Genomic DNA, 25,690 nt, shown 5'->3' on the forward strand with positions numbered 1-25,690 from the left:
AGCCTTCCTGCATAAGAACTCCTCTCATACACGGCCGTGTCAGTAAGGCACACTAGTGCAGATGCAGTGTATTCTGAAGGGGAATTTTTTTTTTTTTAAGGGGAACTTTACGCTTTTGCTCAGATCAGTGAAGCCCTTCTGTGTCTCCTCTCCATTGGCATGGCACTTGACTACATGTAAAGCTTAGTATGGTCTGGAAACTTTGGGATTTCACTGCGTACTTGCTTCTCCAGGTCATTGATGAAGATGTTAAATAAAACTAGTTCCAGCATCTGTACCTGGGGATACTCCAGTATTTTCTCCATCCTGTAAGTGACACTTAAGCCTTATTTTTTGCTTCCTGTCTTTTAATGAGCTCTCAAACAATTAAATAATGCTTCCTCCAGAACAGTGGCATCTTGGTCTTGGTAACCTTTGGTGTGGAAGAGCTTTTAGTTAGTTTTTCTGTACTGCTGGTTGTCTTATTACATATTTATTGCTTCTGACCTTAATTAAAATGGTCAGATTTCCATGGCAGACACTATCTCTTGATATTGTGTGAATGGCATGTAGCACAGACCAACACTCCCCAAGCAGTCCCAATATCCTTTTTCATATTACTGTCAGATGATCAGCTCCCACTTAAAGATTTTTATATGCTGTGCTGTAAAACTTTAATATGCCACAGAACTGCCCAGACACAGGTCTCTAGGACACGGACATAGATTTGGTTTCCATCAGAAAGTACAAAGGAGAAAAGCACCTCAGGACCTTCTGTTCCCCAAACGTGCACATGAACACAGCTGCTGGAGTTCACCTCATTACTTTGTGATGACTATGGCGATTTCCAGCTTGAGCTAAATATGATCTAAGCAATTTAATTTGTCAATAAATGTGGTGCTACTTCTCACCTCTCTATCACCACTGAATATCATAGCGTTTGTTTTGGACACTGTGTGGAACTGCACATGGATTATGCTTCACAGTGTCAATTAAGCCATAACTTTTGCTTCTGTTGCATCATTTGGTCATTGATACTCAAAGCCTTTGACATGAGAAGAGTCTTCTGCTTTTATCACTCATCCTTTTATTGTCTTGGAGTTTTCTGGATAGTGTTAGGTAACTAATGATGGTTTTGATACAGCGGCTGGTTTCTGGGGATGAGCCCCATTTGTATACAAAAGCAGCCACCCAGCCTCAGTGGAGCAGACCTATCACCTGGGAGCAGCCACACTTTAACAAAGCTCTTTATCAGCTAATCCAACCAGACACACAGCTGAAAGAGTATTTCACACTAGTTTTTAGACTTATTTGAGAACCGCTCATAGTTTGATTTTATCATTTTAATTTAGACCATTTAGTCTGTAGTAACTGATGTCATTGCTTATAGGGAATTAAACCTTTAACATAAAAAATAAGTTTCTAGCTATGAAGTATAGGGTATATATTTCTATTTTGCTTTTTGTGTTTAGTAGGAGGCAGTCTGTCTCTTCCTCTCAAATGTTCCTGATTTATTGTCATGCAAAAAATACACCTCTAATTTTGTAAAATGGAGAAAAAAAATTTTTTTTTTTTTACCTTGACAGAACTTAGGGATGGATGAAGCAATTTACTGAAGTGTCTTAAAAAATATTTCACCTTGGGACAGAAAGTAGAAAGGAAAGATTTAGCCTATTGCAAAATGCAGGGGTTTTAACCCCTATATAACTGTGTACCTATATAGCCATAGCAATCGACAACCAGTATTGCCTGACAAATCACAAGTGCATTATATGGTTTCTAACAACGCATCTAAGGTAGCTGCATGGCCCCATTATCCAAATATCTGCAAGCTTCACAGTATTTAATGTTTTGTCTCATAACATCCCTACTAAGGAGAGAATGTGCCTGTCTTCCTTTAGCAGACAGAGAACCAGGAGGGAGTTCAAAGCATTGCCGTACAAAGACTGCTGCACTGAACTTGAACATCTGAACTTGTTCCTGAATTTGTTCCAGCACACAAACTCCTGTGGCTCAGAGCTATGTGCTGTGCTCCTTAGCCCTCCCCGCTGCAGGGAAAGGAAATGTCCGGGGGGGAATACATCTGTATAACACCATAAGCAGTCATACAGATAGGTATAGCTATGTAACTGTATAGCTCTGCTAATGCAGGCATCAGTCCTGGCTAATGCGAAGCAATGTCAGCTGGTCCAGACAAACTACGTGGACTGCAGAACCTGAGCCAGGTTGTTCAGAGCATGCCTGCGTGCCTCCAGGTGACCTTGCACTTGCAGAGGTGGTCAAGGCTCTGTGGCTTGTGCCTCAAGGCACTGCTGTCATAGCTAATGGAGCTTTCTGGCATCTGTCTTAAATCTAAGCTAATTTGGGAGCAAATTAGACCCATCCAGCACACACTGTGGGTATTGAGTTCAGTGCAGAGCAAAGCAGTCATTTCCAAACCACAGCTAAAGAAGACACTGGTAGTACTGCACTTCATTTTGTATCAAGTTTAGAGATGTTAATCAAAAAGGGGGAGATCTGGTTTAATATTCCTCTCATCCTGATGAGATTCAGATTGTCTTCCCAGGAGACTGCAGTCTTTGGAAGTACACAGAGAAGCCTGTGGTGATGGTCATCTACTCTACAGGCAAAATGTGAGACTGATGGGAGCACAGAAAGCAAAAAAGAGTCTGATTCTGTGGGCTACTATTTATAGGTACATCCTTGGCAAGGAGAAAACCTTGATTCTGCTTCCCGTTTCCATGTTAGTTTGTGTGCTTGATCCAATGACCTTTAATGAGCTAAATTCAACACAACATGGCAAGGGTTTTATGTTGTGTGAGGTAGTCATGGCAAAGTGTAGAATGGAGCAATGTTAATCAAGAGTCACCATGACCGGTAAGTTGTTTCTCTCGGTCAGTGCTGGAGATTGCTGCTAAAATATTGCCAGTAGTCCCTTCTCATGGGGAAAGTGGCAGGGGGTGGGGGGGAGTTTTAAGGCATGTGAATGGGATGAGAGCAGTAGGTTAGCAAATTGCTTGGCATGAAAGCAGGTGCTGGCAGTGCTGGAAGACAGACAGAGCTATTGCTGCTGGTGGCACAGGGCAAATAGGAAATGAAAGCCAAGAAAGAGCTGTGTCATGCAGGGTGTTTGCAGAGAGGGTGGGCTGTGCCAACGTGAGGAACGGCATAACGGGGAATTGGTGTCACCTTTCCTTGTTCCTTTAAGTGAAAAATGAGAATAGCGATCTTTGCAGACACCTAATCTTTCTTTTACTCAGTGTTTATATAATTTTAATTGAGAGCTGCATGCCTCCCAAGCTGGGTCATATAATGGTAGTACCTCTGCTCTCCCCGCTCAGTGCTGAGTCATTCGAAAAGGGAAGGATCTGGCCATAAGGCTGCTACCCAGCTCTGGTGGTTTCTTGATATTTGGGACCTCACTACCAAGGCTGTTGCCACAGCTTCTGTTTGTCTCTGCACCCCCCTGCCCAGACACAGCCACTCTGATTGCCAAAGCACGCAAGAAGCTTCGGTCCTGTGCCGAGGACATGCAGGAGACTGGCACTGCCGCAGGGCAGCAGGGGTGGGCAGGGGGGCAGGTGTCACCTGGGTGATTTTCAGCATGTAAAGCTGGATACTCTGTACGCCTGCATGAACTCAAAGAAGTTTTCATTTCCACATAGAAGGATTTTCCTTGGACCTGTCCACATTTTAGCTTATATAAAAGTCCTTCAAAACAGACGCTCATCTTGAAAGGAATTGAAGAGATTTCAGCAATTAAGGCAGTTGATGTTTAAGATGAATTGTTTTCATACCAAACCATGCTCATGGTGCTAATCGTCTTCTATTCCATGGTCTCTGTTAAGAAACTGGAGGGAACAAGGGGTGTACTATGAACTCATTGAGTTTCCTATTTGTTCTTCTTTGGGTTTGTTTCTCTTCTTCACTGGGACAGGAGAGGTATTCTTTAGTTTTAAATTTTAATTCTTACTTCTTTTAAGTCAGATTTCAAAACTGCAGAAATCCAGGTCAATCTTTACAGCTCCAGGCTAGCAGAGAGCAGAATGTTTGAGGCACAAAAGCGAGCAAATCAATCAGTCAGTCAATAAAATGGTTAGGGTCCTTCTCTGGTAGGCAAATAATCCATAAAACATCATGTCAAATATTTTAAATAAATGGTCTCCCCTTAGTTCACGGACTTGTGCAGGGTGTGCTAGCATTTCGCTTTATACAGGGTAATATTACTTGCTAGAATGGGAGACTTTAATGAAGAATTTTGGCAGTGTCTTGAGTTATAGTCAGCTGTCATTTATTATCTACGATCATAGCATTATGACAAGTTTTTCTTGGCATTCTAGACACTTTGAGAGGACATTAGAAAGATATTTAAGTTGGGTGAGAGCCGCAGTACCAAATGAGGGCAGGATTTTGAAATCTAGGGGTTAAGGAAAGGGATGTGTATGATGACTAGAAAACTCCTGTCTCCAAACTGCCAGTGACTGGTTAAACAAAATTTAAACCAGTTTCCTCCTGGTTAGTGGGCACCAAAGCCTCCCTTTTGGTGGTCACTGAAGCCTGATCCAGCAGCATGATAGTGGGTCATCCTGCCAATTATTCAAAACCTTGCTAAATAACAAATGCAAAGCTGAAATGTTATGAAGCATTAGGACTTGTCATTGGCCAACATTTATATGAAGAGTAACTGCAGTTGTTGGTTTAAGAAAGTTGTAAAAATGAGATTTTGCCTTACAACCACACTTAAAACTAGTTACAATACCTCTTTTAAAATATGTCAGATCAATCATCCTGAATTGCTGAGTTATAGAAGAGACTTGATTTGTATTCGTTGTCTCAGGTAGCATCCTATGACTGTTTCTTTGTACTTTATTTCTTAAATAGTCAATTATCAAAAGTGATTACACTTCACAATTTGAAAATAATTTAATACAAAGAAGCACTAAATTTACTTCAGGAATGTTACCTCAGTTTTCAAAGCTAACTAGGAAATTGAATTTCAGCATCTACTTTTTTTTCCTTCTCTATAAAAAATGTGTCTAAGTGCAGAAAAAAACCTGGGAACTAAAGCCAGTAGTTGTACAGTAGGTCCAGCAGTGAGCAGTGAGTAGCTGAAGCAGCAAGTTAGACATCAAAAAAGTCAGCATTTCATTTCTGATCCTTGGGCTTTAGCTTGCCACCACTGAGGCAAGACTAAATTTTGCAATGGAACACGCTCAAGAGAGCCCTAAGCTAGCTCTGAGTGAAAGCTGTGTCTACAAAGCATAACACCGCACTAGACACAAATGTTGGCTTGGTCATAGAAACAGTATATTGCTGTGAACGCTGCTCTGAGCCCAAACTAACTCTGCTTCTAGCTTGGGTTCAGGGCTGCACAACCATCCCTATACTACTTGTGCTCTGCCAGCTGCGAGGATCAGCTACGTGATGGCTCTGCACTGAGTGCCCTGATACACCCAGCATATCCTGGGTGCTCTCCTGGCCTCAGATCTTGCTGCTGCAGGTCTGCACAGCTCCACTTACCTCTTGGTTATGTGCCTGTTGTGGTTTAACCCTAACCAGCAACTCAGCCCCACAGAGCCGCTCACTCACTCCTCCCAGAGGGATGGGGGAGAGAATCAGAAGAGTAAAAGTAAGAAAACTCGTGGGTTGAGATAAAGACAGTTTAATAGGGAAAGCAAAAGCCACACACACAAGCAAAGCAAAACAAGGAATTAATTCACTCCTTCCCATGGGCAGGCAGGTGTTCAGCCATCTCCAGGAAAGCAGGGCTCCATCACAGGTAACGGTTCCTTGGGAAGACAAACGCCATCACTCCAAATGTCCCCCCTTCCTTCTTCTTCCCCAGCTTGATATACTGAGCATGACATCATATGGTATGGAATATCCCTTTGGTCAGTTGGGGTCAGCTGTCCCAGCTGTGTCCCCTCCCAACTTCTTGTGCACCTGGCAGAGCATGGGAAGCTGAAAAGTCCTTGATTTAGTATAAGCACTACTTAGCAACAACACAAACATCTCCGTATGATCAACACTGTTTTCAGCACAAATCCAAAACATAGCCCCATACTAGCTACTATAAAGAAAATTAACTCTACCCCAGCCAAAACCAGCACAGTGTGAAAGAATGGACAAGAAAGAGAGACTTGCTGGGCTTTGTTTTGTTGCCAATGCTTTTTGAAGATTTTATAGGCAATTCGGCCTCAACTTACAGTGAACAGTGGTGAGGGACATCTCCATGACTCATTGGCCATATGTTGATACCTGACCTTCCTATATAGTTATGCAGCGGTCACTCATCAGCACATTAGCTGTTCTCCCTTGCTTTACAATTTGGCTAGTCAGAGATTTTTAAAAATAGATCATCTTCATAACCACGGTGCATCAGAGGAGAGTAACTGTCTTCCTTCTTTCAACTTTGAATGAATCATGGAGTTAATCATGGACACTTAAAAAGCTGTATTTCCAAATATCAGGCAGCTATTTAAAACCTGTGATCAGCTGTCATTGTGTCCTGATGGAGGTTGGATGGCTTTGAAATGTTGACAAATGCACTATTTGAAAATAAAAGCAAGTTATAACACACCAGACTGCAAGCATCTGTACTGTGAAGGCTGGATGCAAAGCTTAGAAAAGAATGCGGAGTGGGATTGCATGCTGACAGTTCTCAGGCGTTTTTATTCAAACGTTTCATTTAGGATGATTTAAGACCTCCATGAGCAATGCCAACAAAATAAATAAATAAATGCAGACAGGCTACGAGCATGCAGCTATCGTGGGAGAATGACAAACAAATACCCACATATCACATTCTAATGGGGTCCCAGCTTGTCCACTGCCTTGGTGTGACAGGCTGTGTGGGTTTCTGAAGTGCTATCAACGCCATGCGCTGACTCCTGATGGTGTACAGATGTGACATCCCTAAACACTTGCAAGTGTGTGCCTGTGTCCCCACATGCAGATGTGTGCATTCCCATGCATCTGTGATTCTGTTTCTGAGGACAAGACATTAATAGGAGAATAAACAGCATGGGAAACTACCTGGAGAGCTGAGGTGGCAGGGAAGGGAAAAAGCAGAAGACATAGCCGTTGCCTGGTGCCTTCTCCCTTGTCTTCTACCCCAGGAGCCCTCTTTGGTACAGTCCTCTGTTCCCAAATACCTTCCAAGGAGGTCAAGGTCAGCATTATTGCAGTGAAGAGAATTGTGGAGCCCCTGATCTTTCTCTCCTTCACAGCATAGCTCAGATACCTGAAACACTCTTCTGCTGATGATCCAAAGATTATACTAGCCCTCTTTGCCATGGACTGTTGGAAGCTGAGCTCTAGTCACACTGAGCCTTCTGTAATGGCGCCTGAATGTCTTCATTTCACCTCAGCAGTGTCCCTTCATCCTGGTACATTGTCATAGAAATGTCTAAGGAAAGGCATAGGAACAGGATTATTATCCAGTGATAAATTTCAGAGTATTCTTCCAGCCAGACAGGGGCATCCTGAGGTGGACGTGGTGTCTTTGTCTTTAACAGCCTTTTATGGATTTTTCTTCCATAAATTTCTCTAAGTGATTTTTGATCTTATGACAGCATTTAACATCCGCTCTAACTTAAGACAAAAAAAGAATCTGTACCTTAACTCTGCACTGGGTGGAGGCGTAACTTCTTGTGTTTGTTTTACACTGCTTTTGCTAATGCTCTTCTCTTCAGGCATGGATCTCCATGACAGAGCCTCACTAGCTGAGAGCATGACCAATCGTTCTTCATTTCTAGGAGTGTAACTTTGTACAGGTCTCTGTTAATACATATTTTGAAAGGCAATAGAGAAAAGCGTTATACAGCATCTAGTAGTGGTGTTATGGCACCTTTGAAGGATCCTGAGCCAAGACTGTGGATGCACTGTGCTAGGTGCTGTACATAGTTACAAATAGATATGCAGACCTTTGGTACTGAAGGAGAGTCTTAGCTTTGGGCAGAGTTCTTTTCAAGGGCAGGCCAAACCAGAATGTTTTAAAGCTAAGAGGACTTTATATTTATGTATGGGTGTTTCCTTGTCTTTACATCTTATAGTAAGACTGAAACCTTAGGAAAGGCAGATAAAAGAGTAGGGGGGGAAAAAAGTATTAGTAGCTATGTTTTACAGGTGGAGAAAGAAAGAAGAGTGCATGAACTGCCTGGGATCACCCAGGAGATGTTTGTGCTTCTGCTGACCTGTGGCTCTTGATGAGATGAACTTTTGTCGGAGCATTTTCAGCCTGGGATGCTCCTGAAAAGGTGCATCAGGATGCCAGGGAGTGTGGGTGAACAAGCATTCACAGAGGGGAACGAGCACTCACAGCTTTCATACTGTCTGGCAGGGCTCATCTCTCAGGGGACAACATGAGGAGACATGGCTTGCAAGTTTGTGCAGAGCTACAGAAAAAGGCTGAAGCCTGAAGCTTGTAGGTCCAGCATAACAAAATCAAGAGAGAGTGGGCAGATGAGCTTCTCAGTGGAAGATGCTTTAAGAGGCTCATGACACATCCCCCTTTTCCCATTCACAGTCCCATGGCATCCCTTTGCTTCTCCCATTTTACGCTGAATTTCTGTTCCCTTGATATTAAACAGTTACCAAATTTCATCGAAGTGGCTGCAACAATTCCGCACTGGATGAACTGATTTCTTTGTCTCAGTCTTCATCTCATTTTATGTGTGAAAAGTGCTGCAGGATCTGCTAAAGAGGGAGGTATAGGTTAGGAAAAACCAGGGGATTAATCCTATGGCCTGATAGGTGAGGCACTCATCTGCCTAGGTAACACATTTCTTCTGGTCTTGGAGGAGTTTTTATATACATTATACCACAGAGGTGACTAAGAGAGTCCCATGGCTTTATGCTTAGGGAAAAATCTCCTGGATGATGCGGATTCAAATATCAAGCACAGACTTGTACCTGACATGTCCCATGGATGTCCTAGTTGAGTATTATCTTTTGGCTTAAAAAAATCCACCATCATAGTGACATTATGGATCTCGTATCTCCCATTTTTTTCCTAGCTGACAGTAATAAGCAATTCAATACAACCTGCAATATCTCCTGTCATCAGATAAGCCACTGCCATAGGAGGCTATGTAACACTAGTGTAAAGGGAAGAACACAAGCAGATCGGTAATTGTAAAGGATGGGCCTTCAAGGTTTGCATTTCTTTAGCTTTTTCTTCCTTACCATTATAATATCGATTAAGTTGGTATTGATGTATACCACAGCATCTGGACCAAACTAAGTAGTTGCCTTTTATACTGCAAGCCCTTGCAAAGCTCAGCCCTTCTGAAATAGGATACATGAGAGCAAGAGCTTTATTTGAGTTTATTAACTCATCTGGTCTTACAGATGAGTTAAAAGCTCCAGCAATTTACATTTTTAGTTAAGAAAAATCCAAACCTAATATTTGATGTTCTTTGTTATAATCAAACTGAGATTAGAGTATATATGTGTGACATATTACTCTAGATTTTTAGCCTCTCTACTTTGGCCCCTTCTTGTGTGTGTTCCCTCTGCTCCAAAACCTAAAACCAGATGGAAACTTGCTGGTTCAGGGACCACATCTCCCATTTAGAGAGTAGCACAGTGGTGCCTATGAGACACACATTACAAAGTATAACTGTAATAATAGTTGACACTCCAGAAACTCAGCAGGAGTCAACTAGATTTACTTTTCCAGATATTTCCCTCCTCTCCCAGTTTTTGCTTTTGAAGTGTTTGAGTTAATCCCTGACATAATGCAAAAATAATCTTCTCACTTGATAAGACAAACAGTTTCTGGATTTGTGAGAAAGTTGTGCAGTAATTTATAAGCAATCTTTTAGTAAAGACCTCACCATGCTTTTGCTCTTTGGCACTGTGAACATAGAAGCTGCTTTCTCTACAGTAATCAGGGCTACATGACTGTAATTATTTCAGTCACTATAGCTATAAGAGAAAAAGACAACATTTGTCAGTCTTGGTCCCAGTGTGAAAATAGAGAGTTTTTCAATCAATTTGTAAATTGATTTACATAATCTGGGACTCACTCCCATTTGTAAAAATTTATCAATCTGTACCAGTGCCTAAAATTAATATACATCCAACCACACACATTTCTTCAAGCAGCATATGGGAATTGCATGGATTTTAACTAAATCAGTTCAAAAAGTTTTAGTTAAATTGGTGTAATCTCTGCATATAGCTAGCCCTTGGTCACAGAATTAATCTAGATGACTTTCACGGGAACTTTGCTTCATCTTTTATCTTTCTACCAAGCCAGTAGAAATTAGTGGTTGCATTGTAAGGTGACTCAACAAAAGTAAGACAGCATTAATCAGTGGGAACAAATCTTCATTTACATAAATGTAAACATGTTTCCTGAAATAGAGCAAACATAACATAAAGCTTCACTAGCCTGTCGCTCCCACATCATCAGGTTACAGCACCCAGCCTTCTCACAAAAGTGACAGTCTTCCTGGTGACTTTCCATACATCGCTTTCTTCAAGAGCCTGCCTAACAGAAGGCAAAGAGAAGATGGTGTTAACACCTAGCCAGGAGCAAATCTGCAAGTATCTGGGTCCTTGATTCATGCATGGAAACTCAGTATTGATGGTGATCACACATGTTAGCATGTGTGCTGTAGCAGTGCAGCTGAGTTAACTAATATGGGCACCTCATGGCATTGCCCAAATATTCTGTTGTGCTGGAGAGAGTTGGCATGTCTCTGATTTCAGGATACCTGATCCCAGTGTAAGTTACAGCAGGATTTTTTTTAATGGATACTTGTTGAAGAAAAGTTTCCATGGGAATGAGAAAAAACAGAGATCTACCCTGGCATGTTACCTCCCTTTTGACATGTTTCAGATAGTAACTCCCAAAACATCACCTGTCAAAGGCCAGGCAGCTGAAGGAAGACAGGCAGCAAAGACAGGACTAGTGCAATTATGGGAAGGTTACAAAGGTCACCAGTGGAGGACTTTCCACAGTTAATCAGTGGCCTTTTATGACCACTGTCTCCTGAAGATGACTCACATGCCCCACACTAAAAAAGGTATGTGTGTTTTAGGTGACAAAGGCTATGGAAAGGCCAAAACCTTTTCTTGGTGGAAGTTCTTCTATTGACTTCAGTGGTGTTCTGTGAGAATACTTTGACCCCTGGGTTAAAAGGGACTGTATTTATATTTGAACTTGTGTTTGAAGTCACTATTGTATACACAGGAAATGCAGAGAATAATAGTAAGGTTAGCAAGAGAAATAATTTCAGTATTATATCATATAAAGGGCCTTGGACGCTGGTGAGACTTTGATTTCCCCTATTGTAAACAGAATCACTCATTGAGGTCCAGAATATTTTGGTCTAAGTACTTAAGAGATGAGCTCAGGCTTGGATGTAGCTCTGTGTTTGGAGGTGGTACTGCATCCAGCTGTGCATTCCCACCTCCCTCCTTGTTTAAAGGTGGAGCAACGGGGTGCAGGCTGCAACAATTATCCTTTTGGCTGCCTACAGGAGCAGCAACTTTTGGGAGAAGGAAAGAGTAGAAAACTTCATGTGATAAGCAGTTGAGCTCAACTCAGGCCCTCTGAGTCCTAAATTTAGATAGTTAAACTTTTAAGAAGGGTATGTCGATAAAATGGAATGACCTGTAATGTGTGAGAGCACGGACTAAATAGTCTAGCTTTTTCTATAGAACAACAGAAGTTATAAACTCTGTTTTGTACTCATTGCTGTTATCATTCAAGTGAATGGTTTAGATTTGTTCTGGGCACTGCTGCTGATTCTCCCAAATGCATGTGTCTTTAGTAGGGAAGTGATGTGCTAAGGTTTGGATTGCGTGCAGCTGGAGGGTAGATCTATTTTGTGGATATAAAGTACAGCTGGAATGCAGAATTTTCATATATTTCATAAATGAATCAGCTAGATAGAAATAAGGAAACAACCAAAATAAAATATGGATTTTTTTTCTAAGGATCTGCTGGAACTAACATACATTTTTCTAAACGCTAAAATCTCATGGGGTTGTGTTTTTGTTTTTGTTTTTTAAATTTGCAAGAGATCATTTGTCAGAAACGAATACTATCAATAGCCAAATATGTAACTGATAAGAGCTAGAGGGAGACAATCTAGAGCAAGAGACATGCAGAAACAGTTTGGACTCATGGAAGCTAAAGATTAACACGTGAGATTCCCAAGCTGCTTCTGCAAAGCCAAGAAGCTGCTCAGCAGAAATGCCTCAGAGGAACTCCATCACTAGGGCTGTCTCCTGAAGCCTGCTCAAGTTATATCCTACAAGCAGCAGCACTTTTACGTCCACACAGGTCTTCTTCTTGGGGCTTGTTCTTCCACCTCAATGGAGGAAGACACACACCTTGTGTGTTGTGTGCAGCAGATCGGGCTGGTGTGAATACAGCGCAACCAGACACAGCCCCACAGAAGCAAGGCAACGAAATGCCAGCCTGCCTGGCAGTTTGTGCTCTCTTGCACGAACCAGGCTAACTCTTGCAGGGTGACCCCTGGACCAGGACAGATAAACCTAGCGAGAACTGAACCGACTTTATATGCATCTGCTAGAGCACCTCTGCAATATGCCTGGCAACCTGACCTAAAGGTGCTCGAGCGGACACGCTGCAGAGACAGCTTAAGTTCATGGCTTAGTAGCTATGGTTCCCTGTCACCCGAAGCCACTGCTGGGCAGGAGCTGCCCCTGTGGCATGGATCCGGCCGGTGCAGTGCCGGGTTAGTGGGCTCAGCACGGGTGTCTGTGCATCCTGGGCACCGTTTGTCCAGCATGCAGAGGGCTGAGCATGAACTCTGTCTCACCTGGCATGGTACTGGCATTTTTTGCTCAGCAGATTAAAGCCATCTGAAGTTAACTTGCATAATGCCACGTTTTCTGACTTAAAATTAAAAGGGCAAAAATGTGTTGAGTCTCATTCCACAAAGTCATTGACGAAACTCTCCACTAGGCCCTTGCTGAGGATGGCTTGTGACTGCACGTTGAGACTGCTGTGTAACTGAAGGGGGTTTAAACACTCACTTAAAGGGGATCCATTCCTTAGTTCACCCTAAAATGGAAGCAGTAGTGTGGCTTCATACACATTATTAGTTATATCACATCCTAAATATGGCATACGTTGGGAAGTGAATGAAGTCAAATAAACTACAGAAAAAAAATCCTTCCTATAATTAGAGACGGACTGCAAAAAATTCCATCACACAAATAAAACATCAATGCTAAGTGAAACAATATCATCAGAGGTAATGATTTATAACCTATTATTTTATATATATCCTGTAACATCAAAACTATTGCACATATTTAAAAGTAAAAGAAGAAACAACTTACTTACAAAAATATTGGTGATTAAATACCATAGACACAGTGCTGCTTTGATGCCAAATCATGTAGATTCCTTTTTGATAGTTTGTCTCTCTGGATTTCATCCCTATCTTTTTTTGGTTTTATAGATATCCTTGTATTTCAGCTCCGGCCTTGCAAAAATACAGAACTCAATGGAAATACAGGCACACAGGAGTGTTTTAGAAGGGTTGTTTCGTTTAATGAGATTTAGGTAATATACTTTAGGCCATTTTAATATTTTTGAATCTTCTGCTTGAGTTAGTATTTTTCGTTCTTTTCAACATTTAAATAAACTTTTACTTTATTGATCCCTATTACCCAAACATTCCCTTGATGAAACACAATTTTTGCTGTGTACAAGCTGCTGGGGGAAAAATCATAGCTTTTCTGAAATCAATGTTTACCCCAAATTTAACTGAAAATTGTTATTTCTGAAACTCTTAGGAGACAATCTTGTCTTGCAAGGAACTGAAATAGTTTAAATTGTGATAGTGAATGCCAGCCTCCATGCTGCCTCAAAAGCAGTTTAATGCTCTTCTGATGTTAATGTCTACTATTAAAAATATAAGGTCTATCACTTCTTGCAGTGTGAAGCCAAAATAAAGCAGGCCAGACCCATTTATCCTTTCTTACACTGCTGTTTTGAACTTTTGGCTTGCTGTGCTGAAGAAAAAAGGTACAGTTTTCTTTTAAACATGAAGCTTAATGTGATCTTTGATCTTTGCACTTCAAAAAGTTTTTTGCCTGGAACAGTCTTCCACAGATGAGTTATAAATCCCTGAAAACAGAAATTTATAATGGAAAAGCTGTCACCACATTAATTATGGTAGCATAAATGTGGTGCTGCTTCTATAGTTAGTCACTGCTTAAAAATAAAAACAAGGAAAAGAAGATGTACTGACATGAAGTCTATCCTCACAGTACTCAATGTCAAATGGTCAATATTTAGTCAACTGTGTTTTTAAAAAGTGATAGCTATAGTACGTTCCTTTGCCTTTTTTTTTTTCTTTTGAGAACTTTCATTTCTTGGTATATAAAAGGTTACATTTCCACCAAAAAACAAGAGTTGGAAAAGAGTGAAGATTACATATATAAAAAGCTTCATTGCATGATAAAAAATATCTTGGATGTTTACTTAGAAAAGCCATTAAATGACTTACTTTTTTTTTTTTTTCCCCCTGCAATCTTTGTCAGCAGTTTGGATTCACAGACTCTAAATTTAAAATTTCCTATCGATCTCCTGTAGGTCTTGGCTTCCTTCTGATTGCTTCTGGACTTATGCCGGCTCTTTAGGCTTTACATGAATTTGGAGGAGACGAGTCACTTAAACATGATGTAAACGATCTAATATAGTAAACTTTGTAGGCATTTAATAGATTGTGTGTTTGTGTTTGTTTTAGACATGATAGTGAAAGCATATGTTGTAGTATATTAGTATGTATCTATTTGGCACAGGGAAAAAGCATAAATCATGAAACAGTACAAATTTCACGGTGACAGTCTTCCAGGGAATATCCAAAGAAAATTCTAAAGGAAAAATTGTCTGGTGATACAGCATGCTGTGCTGAAAGGTTTTCTGGACTTCAAAAGACATACAAAAAGCATAACAAATAAAAAATGCTTATGAAATGGAAATAGATACCTTTTGTGCTACAAAGTACTATTGTAAAGCTGACACTGCAATCCAAATATTTTGGCCTTGGTTGCAAAATTTGTGATCGACTGAATTTTAACTGTTCACGGCATATGCATTTAACCCTTTGCATGGTTCAGAATGTGACAGAAGGATCTTTTAATATGACTGAAGATAAACAGAAACAGAGCAGCTAGCTGTAGCAGTCCTATTGAGGTATCTGTTAAGATACTGGGTGTAACACAGAAAAAAAAGAATTTTTTGTTTGGTTTCAATTCTCCCAGACTCCTCTCTGTGAAGTCTTCTGTGCTCTTCCTTAAGTTGGAGTTCTCTTTCTGCATAATTGTGTCATAAACATCTTTTCTATTTCCACACATTTCTTCTTAACAGACTACCGAATGTTGAACCTTCTGTGGAAGGGTGTAATTGTAGGAATCTTCGGAGTGAGCAGCCCTTCTCTGAACTGGTCCTGGGTGATGTTATGGGATCTAGCAGGACTGCAAAACATGTTCATCCTATTCCAAGCATTGCTGGACACAGAAAAACCGTTAAGTGCACGTTGAAATTAAAGCGTTTTCTTCATTATCATCTCATTTACACTACATTTTGACTGGTCTTCATTTTCCCCTCCTTGTGTCGTAACACACAGACCAGCCAAAATTAACAGTGTGAAAAAATGCTGTTACTATTGGCCCTGGTCACAAACCAGCATAGGCAAAATGACGTGCTTTGCTATCATTGCACGCAAAGCAGCAAAATACTAGTGTCTGCTGGGAATTCCTTCGTTCTCCCTCTGGTACAGGATGTCTGAGTGATATCTGTCATCCTGGGATCCTGCCTTGGTATTGCCGCTGACAATGTGCAGTGTGCTGGCAGCACACCTGAATGATAAGTGAGTTAACATCCTGTACTTAAATATTAGTGCTTCTTTGAGGTCAGAACTAGATCTTGCACAGATACTTGGGTATTTTCCTCACTAAAGAAAAAAGGCACCCTTAACTCAGAGCAATTAATGCACAATAAGACTCCATTGAAGACAGGGCAGTTTATAGGCTTCAAATAAATTAAACATTGAGCTGAAGACCATAAAGAAGGCAAATGAAAACTATGAGTTTCTTTGCCTTTGCTAGAATTTTACCTGAAGTTAAGTAATTCAAAATAAGAACACACCTTTTTCTTTTTTTTTCTTTTTTTCTTTTTTTTTTCCCCTTAGTGAAGGCAAGACCTTGCATCTGACATACCAAAGCAAAAGAACATTTAATTCAGGATCCAGATTTTGCAATTTGGGTCCATCTGTGATAAGAACAGAGTGTGAACTCATGGAAATGCTTGTGTGAATTTTTATTAAATTGTCACTAGCCCGTTATGATACAAGCTAGAAAACTGCACATAAATGCAGCAAGGAACTACCATACAGAAAACAGGTGCTTCCCTAGCACAGCGTCCAGCCCAGCCCAGTCCAGTCCAGTGCTCTCCAGCAAGGTGCAGAGAGTAACAACTCCCCGCAGCAGCATTTGACTCCATCTCACAGAGCTGCTGCAATGTTAATAATGGGCATGGTCAGAAGCACTAAGTTCCTTAAAGACAGGACATAGAACAACAAACACTGGAAAAAGCATTTGTATTTAATCTGGTAACCTGATAAAACTAGTTACCTTATTTTCAGCAAAAACGTTGCATGCTAACAAATACAAACGCTTGTTGTAGGTTAAATGTACTAAAGAAAGCGATAAAGTCTAAAAAAAAGACATTTAATTTCTTTTTGGTCCTCAAATGATTTGCACTGATTTGTCTGTTTTTCCAAGGAAATGAGAAAAGAAAAGTTCATTTTAGGTCAAAGTGGTTTTTATTTCATTATTTGATCATTTTTTGGCAACCAAACCATAGAAACAGATATTCGCACAGCTCTAGTTTGTAGTTCTGGTGATGGCTGTTTTCCAAGATGTATTTGGGAAACAGTTAGGCTCCCACAAGTCCATTTATTAGGAAGGGAAGTATATTTGGGATTTCGTAATTCTTTCTTACTTTTGTGTTCAGTTTTCAGGATTGCAAGGAAGGAAAAAATGAATCTCTTTAAGATGAAGCACACAAATTTGAACTTAATATATAATGTGAAGAATGAAAATTCCTTTTTTGGGTAGAGTTTGAACAATCCTTTAGTAAATTTTGCGGACACATGGTAATAATCTGAATTATGTTAAGATATGCAAGTAGTTTTCTATGGAAACTAGAAAAAGCTGCAAACTTTAAATCCCAGATGGAGTTCTTATTAAGGAAACCTTGTACTTTTGAAAATCCTATTTCTCCATCTGCTTGTAATATCTTTCAAGTGTCTCTCTGTATAATTGTAATGATGGTTTCTTTGGGTCATATTCTTTATTGTTTATTGCGTAATTCCACTCCTTCCCCAAAAATGCAAATATTCACCTTATCAGTCAGCAAGGACTACAAGGACTAAATTCAATTTTGTTGCTGATCTAAGTGGAGGAAAGTGATATAGTTGCAGCATCTCAGCAAAAGCTCCACAAAGGGGTTGTGTGGCTTGAAACTCTCTTCCTCCTCAAACCCTCCGCAGAGAGAAGTTTTGTGCTGGGCGCCCTCTCCGGTCCTTGTGGTCTGACTCATTCTGACTCACTGAGTTTGAGAAAGCAGTGAGCTTTACCCCTTTCTGGGAAAATGCGAGGAAGGAGCAATCCTGCTCCAAATAAATGCAAATAAGTAAGCTGCAAGCATCTGGGAAAAAGCAGTTAGAGAAATGAGAAATTATTTCTTGTATTCCAGTATTCAACTGCAGTGTAATTTTGGCTGTTATCTTATTTTTCTTTCCTGACCGAGGGAATGAAGTTTATAGGTTGTGAATCCAAGCTCAGTACACCATTTGGGTAAATAATAAGCCACATCTGGTTAAATTTCTATTTCAAACTGTTGTTTGGAGGTGCTTATCCAGTCATTTCAGTTTAAGAATGCAAGCAATTTCATTGACTTCAGTACATTGTTCAAGTTCATTAGCTTAAGCCTTGGCTGATTTACTTGGAGAAATGGTATGGTTTCTCAAAGAACATTCTTGCCTCTCACCTCATTTGCTTGCATGTTCCTGAGAAGATAACACAAAAGCCAGAGGTTCACCCTGCTGATATAAAAAAAAATCCAAATCAGTATTTACTAGAAACTGCTTATGCTAGATGACAGCTTTTAGTTGGGAACTTCATAGAGCTGTGATGATAAAATAACTGCACCTGCCCTGAGAGCAGTGATGGGAGGAGGGTGCCTGCTGCTAAGGAGCCTTCAGCTTTTCCAGCTTCCATAGGATGCACACAGGTGGTGCTGGCTGTTCACTGGGGATCCCCCACTTGGAACTGGAGGTCGAAATACTGTATTTTTCCGGGTATAAAAGCAGGATTTCACACAAATGTTGTAAAGCCTGCAAACTTTGTAGTAGCCAGATGGTGTCAGTCTTGTATTGAAGCTTTATAATTACTCTCTCCAGTGCTCAATAGAATATAATAAATTCTGCTGCTCACATTTTTTCACCTGTACTTGCCTAACAAAAAAAAAAAAAGTGACTTGCCAAAATCTGCTATAAGCAGGTCACACAGACTGTCCTTGAATTGCAGTGAACTTTTGCAGGCCAGAGTGCAAAATCCGCATTTCCTCAAATCTAAGAGCTCTTCTCTGAAAAATTGCCTGATCTGTCTGTCTTGATTTTCTTGTCAGAATGACCGACTCTTGCAGAAATGCTTCTTATCAGAGAGAGAGAGAGACAGAAAATAAGGAGTGCCTGCAAGACTTTAAATGGGCTAAACCCGCCCAGAACTGGAAAAAAACAACAGCAGTGAATGACAAACCATTTTAAGACAGACACCATTACCAATAAAAAAAATCTCATAATATGCAGAGCTGCAAGACATCGATAAAATAGTAATTATTATATAATCCATTAGTTAATGCAAACATTATGGGCTTTTGGATGAGCTGTAAAACCAAGTTCTTGGCCACTCTTCACCTTCAGAAGTGCTTTGGCACTTAGGCCAAGAGCTGGGGTGTTAACATGAGGGCTCTGTCCAAATTCCATTTAGGTAACTATATTTTGCCTAACTGACATTTGCATGTAGTTTACTTAGATACATTATTATTCCTTGCTTGTCTCATACTGTAGCACAGAGCTGCTGTATTAAGAGCTGCTGCTGTCTTGCCAGAGGTTTTAATAATCCAGGATCCAGTGAAGGGATTCCTGTTAGTACCAGAACAGGGGCTGTGGTCAGTGTTTTGGGAGTTTGGAGTGAAAGTACTCTATAAATAAACATCCATAACCAAAGCTGTGTTTCAAATATCACAGATACCCTTGGCATTTGCTAGTGATGCTGAACCCCTGAGACTGCTGCAAATATTAAGGAAACTGGTTAGCATCCCTGACGAGCCCTGAATGAATAAAACAAGAAAACTGGTAAGAGGGCTCAAAAAATATATTCTGTGTGTCTTTTTCTTAGTTGAATTTAAACTATGTATTTAAACTATTTATTTTCAAAACTACTTATTTAACAGTCTATCCAAAGTCTGTACACTGCTTCAAATCTGAGCAGCTTCTGTCTCCAGAAGCAGACTTGACAGGGTCACTTGGCCATTCTTCTGTGGGGACTGAGTAGGGGTTTGTGTTGTGACTGTCTTGTTTTTCAGACAGGATGTTTTGGAGGGTGTCTTTAGAAAATTTGCCCTGTCTCCCCTGGAAGGTTACTCCCTCACTGGATTCTCTGGAATATGAATGTTTTGTCGTCTATCTTGCATGTACATCATCTTAAATATTGTGACCAGGACTGTTTTAGGAAAAGGCAATTGTCATGGTAGCCAAGGCTCCTCAGAGCACAGTTATGCAGGACTTTTGCTGGGGCAGTTTGGTCTGCACTGCAGTGCTAAGGTGGAGGAGGAGCTGCGCATGGCAGCTAGCAGAGGCTGAGCCCAAGTCGGTGCAGTCACTGCTGAGTCCTGCAGTCCCTCTTGCCTTCTCAGCCTTCAGAAGGGCCATGCGTACAGCAATAAAATGATCATGGCCGCAGTGAGGGTTGGGGTGCGCTCCTGCAACTGCCCACAGTGTTTGTTAGCCCAGCCCATGGCAAGTGTTTGACTGAGCCACCCAGCACTCCCCCAGATGGTACCTGGGCTTGTTTCTGGGGATAGTGTGAGGGGGGACTCTTCTCCCACTGTGGCAGCAAGGATGGGACCACTCTGCTGTGGAGGGGCAGAGAGGCAAACTGAGTTGATATGACTGCTCCAGAGCTGGTTATGTCTATATTTTCAGAGCAGAAAGAGAGCTGGAGGTGAAACCAAGCTGTGAATACCAAATCGTTGTTGTTGTGTCCTGTGGGTCAGGGTTGTACTTGGGTCTGCTTACGATAAGCTACTTCAGTCCTGAGAAACCAAGACAAGTGGAACTGGAGAAGACACAGCAAAATTTTTGCTGGTCTATGGATTACATGTCCTGTTCTGCCTGCCATAGCTAGCCATACAAGAGACTACAGCAGCCTGGCTGGTTTGTGCAGGAAAGCTGAGATCTGTCAGCTCTGCATAACAGTTAGGGACTTTGGGACCTCTTTAGGACTAAGCAGGCCATGGAGAGGGAGAATCCTCTGACCACGGTGCTCTCACAGCTTGCATTCACCAAGGCAGAGGACCCCTCCGAAACCCTTCAGCTGCTTTTCTCCTCCTGCTGTAGTGAACCTCTTTGTTAGTCTGGATTTAGCTTGCCCATTTTATGCCTCTGGAAAAATGATGACACCTCTTTCTTCACAGCCTGACATCACTTGGGACTTCCAGTCACTGGCAATTCATAGGCAGCATCACCATGTGCGGCATGGGAGCCGGAGATGAAGCTGTTGGTTTCCAGTTCTCCTTCTTGTTTCTTGCCTCTGTGAAATAGGTTGTTCTCTTCCAGTAGCAATGACCTCCATTCCCCCCATCCTTCTATCATTAAAAACATTATACTAGGCTTGGCATTCTCTTATTTAGTCTTCTGTCTCACTAAAAATATCATGAAACAAGCAGTGAAAGCTGGTACTGTGTTGTATATAGAGAAAAAGTGATACTTTATGAATTTTATGATGCAAAGCGTCACTTCCAGTGCATATCTCTCAGTTCATCATGCTTGCTGCTATGCAGAATCTGGGAAAATGCTGGCTGTCACACAAATGAGTTTACAATGTATTTTAGGTGTTATAAACTCAAAAACACAACTTGTTTCCAAGTGGAAATAAATACAAAGAAATCCCATTATGCAGAATGGAAACTAGATGATTCCAATTTTCCCTTTTGCTCTGTTGGAGTTTGATTTCTTCTCCCAGGAGTGCTACTCTAAGACTTATAATCTAGTAGTACCCTATTTATGGTTTTGGTGGCTATGTAAGAGTCCTAAGAAACCTTTGTCTTCTAGATTACTTTTTCCATTGAGTCCATAAGCCTAAAAAAGGGTCTTCCCAACTCATTTCTACTCTTGAAACCATGAGGAATTTAAACAACGGGCTGTATTCTGTTTCTGCCTTACTCTACAGCTCTACAGGAACTCCCTTCACTTCCAAGGAGTTTATCTGGATCTACAGAAGTGTAAATCAGACCAGAATTTGGCCACTAAAAATGCAGCTGATTTAGACATTGGGTTAGCATGGCTGGCATTAATGATCTCACTGTATTTAGAGATCCAGCCAGCTCCCTTCCAACTTAATTTCCTTTTAGTTTTTTTTTTAATATGCCCTGGTGGTAATATGGGTTGAGATGATGAGTTACCTTACCTAGCAATGCAGGATGTAGAGTGACAGAAAACATTGAAACAGTGGGAGAGTGTTGGCTAGCGCTGACAGTAAAAGTGCCATCCACACCCTGCGAGAGCCTGAATCAGTGAAGACATAAGACATTTTCCAAACATGCAGTACAAATTAGAAAAAGGCCTTTTACGCCCTTGTTATTGCCAATGCTGTAGAGAAAGGAAATTAGCAAATTGAAACCAAGGGCCCTTCCCAGAACAAGCTCTTCCTTATCACAGGACATGCCACACTTAAGATGCTCTTGTTACAACTCAGCTCACTTTTGGCTTTCACGAGTCAGAATTAGCTTATCTGTGATTTCTTCATGTTTACTCAAGCTCTCAGCTTGATAGTGATGCACGACTAATACTTGGGTGGTGCCACATTCCAGGAGATTTGTAAAGTAAATGAGGGAGAGAGACCTTTAATTATATGAAGTTAGTTTTGGAGCTTTGCTTTCCACAACCATTGCTATAAAATCTGCAGGCAGCAACTTCAGCCCCATTCAGAGCCCTTTGTGCTCTGCTGGCAATGAAGGGGATCCCAGAAGCTGCCATCACCAGCTAACCGGGGATTTTTTCTGGCTGCACGTTGCCATTTGGCTACATCCTTTTGTGGTCGGAGGAAGATTTGCCCATATATTCTGGGGCAGTTTCTGTAGGGAACATGGTGGAGAAGTTCACCAAGGCCAAGTGCAAGGTCCTGCACAAGGGTCAGGGCAATCCCAAGCACAAATACAGGCTAGGCAGAGAATGGATTGAGAGCAGCCCTGAGGAGAAGGACTTGGGTGTGTTGGTTGATGAGGAGCTGATGATGACCCAGCCATGTGCGCTTGCAGCCCAGAAAGCTAACCATATCCTGGGCTGCATCAAAAGAAGCATGGCCAGCAAGTCAACGGAGATGATTCTCCCCCTCTACTCTGCTCTTATGAGACCCCACCTGGAGTACTGTGTCCAGCTCTGGAGTCTTCAGTACAGGAAAGACATGGACGTGTTGGAGCGGGCCCAGAGGAGGGCCACGAAGAAGATGCTGGAGAAGCCACGAAGGGCTTCTGGAGGGCCACGAAGATGATGCTGGAGAAGAGGAGGCTGGAGCACCTCTCCTATGAGGAAGGGCTGAGAGAGTTGGGGCTGTTCAGCCTGGAGAAGAGAAGGCTCCAGGGAGACCTTATAGCAGCCTTCCAGTACCTGAAGAGGGCCTACAAGAAAGCTAGAGAGGGACTTTTTACAAGGGCATGTAGCAATAGAACAAGGGGTAATGGCTTTAAACTGAAAGAGGGTAGATTTAGATAAGATATAAGGAAGAAATTCTTCACTAGAAGGGTGGTGAGACCCTGGAACAGGTTACCCAGAGAAGTTGTGGATGCCCCATCCCTGGAAGTGTTCAAGGCCAGGTTGGATGGGGCTTTGAGCAACCTGGTCTAGTGGAGGGTGTCCCTGCCCATGGCAGGGGTGTTGGAACTAAATCATCTTTAAGGTCCCTTCCAACCCAAACCATTCTATGATTCTACGAACACTGGCCATTCAGCACGTGTTAGGCAGCCCTGAGATGCATCCAGATCACAGTGGGGATACAGTCAGTATGGAACCACCCCTTGAACAAGGAAGTTGCAAGAAGTTTCCCCTCCTTTGCTACTGCATGGCTCCTTTGAGTACTTTTGGAAACAGCCAAGGAAGGATCCTCATATCTTCTGTTACTGCATTTTGAAGTACTTCCAAGAAAATGTAATACGATTTTTCTATCTAATGACCTTGAATGACCAAGGTTTAGTTTATTTTTTAGTTTTTAGAGTAAGAAACCTAACTGGAATTGATGGTTTCTTTGGAAACATGCGATGTCTTTTGTTTTTATAAATTCTTTTGTTACAGTGTAATTTTGAGACCCTTGGAATTGCCAGGTGAACTTCCAGGCTGACTAGACCTTTACAAAGATATAATGAAGGTGTTTGTATTCTGAAACAATGGACATGTTTTTATTCTGAATTTCTTTGGTTATTTTTGGAAGACAAGGTAATGGACATGAATTTTGCTTGGTGCTTACACAAAAAGCAAAAAAAGAAGAGCATCCTTGCATTTATTAAGTATTTCCTTGTGGTAGTGGTGTAAGATATTTTAAGGATTTTTTTCAGTTTTTTCTTGATATCTCCCCTAATGGATGTTTTTTCCCACCTCTAGGCATGGTTGAGCAATGAAAACAGGAACCAATAGGTTCACTATTTCATTTTTCATGAGATCTGAAAAGGATAGTCTCCACCAAGTGATCACACTGCCACTTACCACTTAGTCTTGTTGGTGAAGTCAGCACAGAAAAATTTTGCAGGAGGTCTCCTTTCCCATTCACAAGATGGGACATGTATGCAAAGCAAACTCTCTTGACACGGTAATCCTGGGGTTGTTTGCTTGTTGACCAAGAAATCTTCCTTTGGCCTGTCCTATCACAATGTTTCCAGTGGCACACTAGGCACAAATTCTTTAACACAATGTCTGTACAGAAGGTAGCCTCTGGCGTGCTCTCTGGGTACCTTGGAGCATATCAGCTGGTGTATCCAATGATGCAGCCTCCAGGGACCTGCACTGTGTAGGGTTTCTCCCAGGCAGAGTGGATTAGCCACCCTCTGTCATGTTTGCACTGTCATACTAACCTCAGAACGCTCAGTCTTTCTATGCATATGTCAGAAAGTTGTTTTGTGTAGCCTGCACCCATATGCATGATGTGGTTCTTCAAAAACCCTGTTGCAAGAACACATGGCTATTTCATTTTTAATGTAGCACCTTCCCAACAAACATATCAGTATCACTTACTGTTTGGGTGAAAGGGAAAGACGGACATGCAGAAAGTCCCAAGGATTCCTGTCCATAAGTACACAAACGCAGAATTTAGGCTCTGTCACTCCAGACCATGAGGTGATAGTCATTGGTATTTTGTTGTAGTGGGCCATGTCCTCTCTCCAGTACACAGTGATGATGCATGGTATCACATCCAAAGATCAGCTGTGGGGGAGGGACTATTTAGTATATAATTTTGCAAATTTCCATGAGAAGACAAATCACAATGGTCTTGCTCATGACAAATTGCTGGGCTACAGAGCTGTGGGAATCTGGCCAGATAACAGAGAGCAGTGCCAAACCACTTCTGGCCAAAACCAGATGTACTGCCACTACAGAGCTCCTGACAAAAAAAAAAAAAAAAAAAAAAAAAAAAAAAAAAGTGTGAGATTTTGCATCATGAAATTAGCAGCCCATTGGTTTATCATCCAGGTCTGGAGTTACAGCTCTGCCTTTCAGTTCTGTGGCTGGAAGAGTGGATCACATGCCTCCTGGAGAAGCAGCGTGAAATTGGATGGAATAATGCGAAGTATGTGGAAGGGCAGGAGAGTATGCTTGTTTGAAACAAGTGAATAGTAAGTCTGTATTAGTGAGGAGACATGTTTCCTCTGGTAACTGGTCTGGCCCATGGGAATGCTGAGTACCCAATGATCCCTGTGAACATCCTACCTCTCTGTCTCCCTAAAGAACACCTGCAAATTCATTAGGCCAGATAAATAAAAGGAACTAAAGCACCTAACAGTTAAGCACTTGGCCTCCTCACTGGATACCTTAACTTATTGTTAGGCATTGGAGAGACTTCCAAAACCACTAATATGCTGAGTGCACTGCTACTCAGCACTGAGCACCAGAGTATGCTGAGGATGGGAGCATGTCGAAATCTAGATCCTTATTCTCCTTTTCTAGAAATACACACCAAATTCCTCTGGAGATGCATGCTTTTCTGTCTACACATGCATGGAAGAGGAGGCATAGCAACAATTTTTGCAACATGCCATCAACTACAATGCAAGTCCGGGGAGCTGAAGACTTTAGTTGTACAGCGGCAGTAGTTCGTGATGGTTTGAACTTCCACTTCTCTAGTGGAACGCTTTTCTGTAGCTTACTGCCTGCTGTATCAG

Source organism: Mycteria americana, chromosome 1, assembly GCF_035582795.1.
Source record: "Mycteria americana isolate JAX WOST 10 ecotype Jacksonville Zoo and Gardens chromosome 1, USCA_MyAme_1.0, whole genome shotgun sequence".
In the NCBI taxonomy this organism is placed as follows: domain Eukaryota; kingdom Metazoa; phylum Chordata; class Aves; order Ciconiiformes; family Ciconiidae; genus Mycteria; species Mycteria americana.